This window comes from Phocoena phocoena, chromosome 14, assembly GCF_963924675.1.
Source record: "Phocoena phocoena chromosome 14, mPhoPho1.1, whole genome shotgun sequence".
NCBI lineage: Eukaryota > Metazoa > Chordata > Mammalia > Artiodactyla > Phocoenidae > Phocoena > Phocoena phocoena.
Genome location: NC_089232.1, coordinates 38223159 through 38229075, shown reverse-complemented (window position 1 = coordinate 38229075; position 5917 = coordinate 38223159). Strand labels below are relative to the sequence as shown.

Genomic DNA, 5917 nt, shown 5'->3' with positions numbered 1-5917 from the left:
AGAATTGACATCTTAACAATATTGAGTCTTCCAATCCATGAAGATGAAATAGTTTTATTTATTTAAACCTTCTTTGCATCAATGTTTTCTAATTTTCCCCATAGAGTCCTGCACATATTTTATTAGCCTTATTCCTAAATTTTTCATTTATTGAGTGCTATTTTTTAAATTAAATTAAATTAAATTTTTGGCTGTGTTGGGTCCTCGTTGCTGCACGCGGACTTTCTCTAGTTGCAGCGAGCGGGGGCTTCTTATTGCGGTGGTTTCTCTTGTTGCAGAGCATGGGCTCTAGGCACGCGGGCTTCAGTAGTTGCGGCATGTGGGCTCAGTAGCTGTGGTGCACGGGCTTAGTTGCTCCGCAGCATGTGGGATCTTCCTGGACCAGGGATCAAACCTGTGTCCCCTGCATTGGCAGGCAGATTCTTAACCACTGTGCCACCAGGGAAGTCCCTATTGAGTACTATTTTAAGTGGAATTGCTTTTTGAAATTTTAGATTCTAATAGTTCATTGTTATTATATAGGAAAGTAATTGACTTTTGTGTATTAACATTGTATCCTGAGACTTTGCTATACTCACTTTTTAGTTCCAGGAGGGTTTCTTGTCAATTCTTTGGGATTTTCATGTCATCTGTGAATAGAGCTGTGTTTCTTCCTTTCTAATCTATATAGCGTTTATTTCCTTTTTTTACCTTAAAGCACTAGCTAGGAATTCCAGTACAATGTTGAATAAGAGTGGTGTGAGAGGACATTGTTGCCTTGCTCCTAATAATAAGGGAAAGCATCCAGTTTCTCACAACTAAGTATGATGTTAGAGCTGAACAGATACCTCACCAGAGAAGATCTGTAAATGGTTAACAAGCATATGAAGAGATGCTCGGTATCATTTGTCATTAGGGAATCGCAGATTACAACAATGTGATACCACTATATACCTATGAGAATGGCTTAAAAAAAAAAACCGCTGGAGAGGACAAGGAGCAACAAGAACTCTCATTCATTGCTGTTGGAAATCGAAAGTGGTAGAGCCACTTTGGAAACAGTTTAGTAGTTTCTTACAAAACTAAACGTAATCTTACCATATAATCCAGCAATCATGCTCCTGATTTGAAAACTGATGTCCCAACTGGCAACACAAAAACCTGCATGTGAATGTGTATAACAACTTGATTCATAATCTCCATTAATAGGTGAACGACTAAACAAAGTATACATCCATACAGTAGAATGTTATACAGCAGTAAAAAGAAGCTGTTCAAGACATGGATGAATCTTAAATGCATACCACTAAGTGAAGGAAGCCAGTCTGAAAAAAAACAACAGATGTATGAGTCCAATTACAAGACATTCTGGAAAAGACAAAACTATAGAGATGGTGAGCAGATCAGTGGCTGCCAGGGGTTCAGGGTTGGAGAGGCTTGAAAAGGTGAAACCCAGGGGATTTTTTTAGGGCAATGAAACTATTCTGTATGATACTGTAATGGTGAATACAGCATTAAGCATTTTTCAAAGCCATTGAGCTTTACATTACAAAGAAAAAATCTTGATGTACACAAATTAAAAGAAGTAATTTAAAGAGTCAGAGATCCCATGATGGAATACAAGATGTGACTAAAGAATGTAAATATACTCCAAATGTGTGAAACAACCTCACTGAAACAGGAAGGGAAATAACATGCTGACCTAAGTACTTTGGAAATGAGAGGAGTCTATATGACTAAAAGCAAAAAGAATTGTATATAAGTACCATTTTCCATGGGGGTGTGGGTTAGGAATTCTGAAACTACTATACATGTATATTGGAATTGAAGAATTAAATAAATGAATGATGGGTGATGGGAGCAAGGTTGTTAGAGTGGGAGGTTATAGATAAGCAAGCGGAAGAAGCTAGAATAATACATGTCCTAATGGATTAAAGTTGGAAATATCAGTATGAACTCATGTTTAGCTTAATATAGGTACAAGTGGTTACAAATAGGAATATTTAAGATGTGTATATATATATGGGTTAGTATACACATCTATGTTTATTTGTTCTGTCAACTGAGAGCACCTAAAAGATATGACACCCCAGTAACAATGAACACACGTAGAGCCCAGATCTTGGTTTCTAATACCATTCTCCAACAAAAGGAACCAAGGCTCCTTGGAGAAAAAGCTGATTCTAGGAATGGGGCAGGCTAGCTACAATTTGAGCCTAGAACATTTTGTAGTACCAGGAAGTTAAAAAAAAAATGCTCACAAAAACAAAAATCAAAAACCCCTACAGTGATGGTCATATGTCAAAGGGATATCAGAACCAATGGAATAGAGCTCTTAATGGCCAAAGCTGAAACAATTTGAGCAACAAAATTAATAAAGTAGTATTGTATTATAGCTCTAAGTATAAAATTCATGATTCCATACTGGTATAAATAAATGACTGAATAAATAAGTAAATTGGGGAGACTAGATATATCTCTCATGCAAGTAATTGATGTAGATATTCTGCCCTTCAAAGGATGGAACATTATTTTCCACTCCTTAAATGTGGGTTGTATGTGGTGACTTTCTTCCAAAGAGTACAGTATGGAAAGAGAGAGGAAAAACAGAGTAAGTTTACAGTAGAGAAGCCTGACAAACACTATCAGCCAGGTGATCAAGGGTAACATCAGCAGTGATGTCATATTGTTAATATGTTCCCTTGATATGATGTGATGAGGATGGCACTTTACCTCTGTGGTCGTCCTCCCCAAAACACATTACCCCAGTCTAACCATGAGAAAAACATCAGACAAATCACAACTGACAGATATTCTACAAAATATTAGACCAGGACCCCTCAAAACTCTTAAGGGTCATAAAAACAAAAAAACAAAAAAAAAACACCAAGAAAAGTCCAAGAAACAGCCACAGCCAAGAGGAGCTAAGGAGATATAACTGCGAATGTAGTATTGTATCCTGGATGGGATCTTGATGCAGAAAAAAGTCATTAAGGGAAAACTGAGGAAATCTCAAGTATGAGCTTTAGTTAACAAGAATGTATCGAGATTGACCCATTAATTGTGAAATGCTAATGATAGGGGAAACAGGATGTGGAGTATATGAGAACTCTCTGTACTATCTTTACAATAATTCTGTAAATCTAAAACTGTTCTAAGAACCTAGGGGCAGGACAGGAATAAAGATGCAAACATAGAGAATGGACTTGAGGACACGGGGAGGGGGAAGGGTAAGCTGGGACGAAGTGAGAGAGTGGCATGGACTTATATATACTACCAAATGTAAAATAGCTAGTGGGAAGCAGCCACATAGCACAGGGAGATCAGTTCGGTGCTTTGTGACCACCTAGAGGGGTGGGATAGGGAGGGTGGGAGGGAGATGCAAGAGGGAGGGGAGATAGGGATATATGTATACATATAGCTGATTCACTTTGTTATACAGCAGAAACTAACACAACATTGTAAAGCAATTATACTCCAATAAAGATGTTTAAAAAAATAAGATAAAAAATAAAAATAAAACTGTTCTAAAAAAAATTATTTTGAAATAAAAGGAATGGGCGTGGTCCTGTGCCGCCTGAAGGGGGTCCCACTGCACCTGTGCCCAGGCTGGGGGCACCATCGCCCCTTGGTCTTTCCTTCAGTTTTTCCTCTCTACCCGTCTCCCTCTGCTGTGCTTGTTTGTGCAGAGGGCTCGGTTCTGAGACTGTCTAAAGCCACTGGGAAAATGGTGGAAAATTCACCATCATCATTGCCAGAAAAAGCGATTTATGCCTTTGTTCTTAAGCTCCCAGTTTTGGCTTCACACTCCATCTCCTGTGGGTCTTTATTCCTGAATCTTGGCTTAACTCCTCAGGCTTAAGCTTTTGGCCTCAAAAATATTGGACGGTTACATTATCTGTCCACCTCCTATTTCTTTTTTTTTCTGTCCATCTCCTATTTCTATAGTAAGTGGCTACAATAACCAGCTATGTACACTTATTTGGAGTTCATACAGTCACAGATAAGTATGCTAAAAATCAACAGACGAAATACCAAGAGAAGTCATCCCAGATATTCCTCTTGGTGAAGTAAATCAAGTGTTCTTTCTTGCAGCCAAAGAACTTTATACCCCAAACTGAGTTATATGTAGACTTAGTAACACAAAGCATTTATGTTTTTGAAATAGTAATTTTGACCACAATTATCTTACCTCTTCTCTTATTAATACCCAGTATTCAGATGTTAAAAAAAAAGTAAGGTGAACTTCTTTTAGATTAAGTTCTATTAATAATGTAAATGTTCTTAAATATTAGTTATTATGAATAGAATAAGTAAAATACTACATTACCAAAAAATTTAAAAATAAATAAAAGGAATGAACTATTGATACACACAACAACTTGGATGGATCTCAAATTATGTTGAGTGAAAAAAGTCAAACACAAAATATTACATTTGTATAACACTTTGACGTATAGCAATTTATATTAAAAATTTTAAATAACAAAATTACAGAGATGAAGAATAGATTAGTGTTTGCTAGGGGTTAGAGATAGAGAGAGAAGGAGGGCATGAGTACAAACAGAGCAGGAAGGATCCTTGTGATAATGAAACAATTCTGTGTCTTGACTGTGGTGGTGGTTACATGAACATACATGTGATAAAATTGCATAGAACTACATGCACACACATACACACACATACACACAAGGGCATGTAAAGCTGGTGAAATTGGAATAAGCTTTGTGGATTGTACTAAAGTCATCTGCCTGGTTGTAATATGGTACTATGGTTATGCAAGATGTTACCATTGGGGTAAATGAGTAAAGAGTAAATGAGTAAAGGGTAAATGGAATCTCTCATTACATTTTTAAAGGCATTAGCTATTGCTTTTACTCATTCTTTTTAAAAAATTGACATATAATTTTTATGCCATAAAATTCACACTTTAAAGCTTATAATTCTGTCATTTTTAGTATATTCACAGTTATGCAGCTATCACCATTAATTCCAGAACATTTTCATCCCTCCAGAAGAAACCCTGTATGCATTAGTAGTCGCTCCCCATTCTCCCTTCCCCCTTCCTCTAGAAACTGTTAACCTACTTTCTGTATCTGTGGATTTGCCTATTCTTGATATTTCATATATGTGGAATCATACAATATGTGTTCTTTTGTGTCTGGCTTCTTTCATCTAGCATGTTTTCAGGATTCATGCAACTTGTAGCATGTATCAGTACTTTATGCCTTTCTGTGGTTGAATAATATTCCATGATATAGATATGCCACATTTTGTTTATTCATTCGTAACTGATAGACATCTAGATTGTTTCTACTTTTTGACTGTTATGAATAATGTTGCTAAGAATATTTATGTGCAAGGGTTTGAAAGTAGGTTTTCAATTTTCTTGGGGACATACCTACAAACGCAATTTTGGGGCCATGTGGTAACTCTATGTTTAATTTTTGAAGGACTGAAACAGTTTTCCAAGATGCTGTGCCATTTTACGTTGCCACCATCAGTGTATGAAAGTTCCAATTTCTCCACATCCTCACTAACACATGTTATTGTCTGCCTTTTTTTTTTTTTTTGAAATTTTTTTGATGTGGATCATTTTTAAAGTCTTCATTGAATGTTACAATATTGCTTCTGTCCTACCTTCTGGTTTTTTGAGTTTTAGCCGGGAGGCATGTGGGATCCCAGCCCCCCGACCAAGGGATCGAACCCACAACCCCTGCATTGGAAGTCGAAGTCTCAACCACTGGACTTCCAGGGAAGTCCCTGTCTTTTTAATTTTTAAAAAAAATTTATTTATTTTATTTTATTTTTGGCTGCGTTGGGTCTTTGCTTCTGCGCACGGGCTCTTATCTGGTTGTGGCCAATAGGGGCCACCCCTCACCGAAGTGCGCAGGCCTCTCACTGCGGTGGCCTCTCCTGTTGTGGAGCACAGGCTCCA

General features: G+C 37.2%; 1 pseudogene; it reads left to right on the top strand.

Moving 5' to 3' along the window:
- The first annotated feature begins 3706 nt into the window (after positions 1–3706).
- LOC136133984 (phosphatidylinositol N-acetylglucosaminyltransferase subunit P pseudogene) lies at positions 3707–4100 on the top strand (annotated as a pseudogene).
- Positions 4101–5917: the final 1817 nt, after the last annotated feature.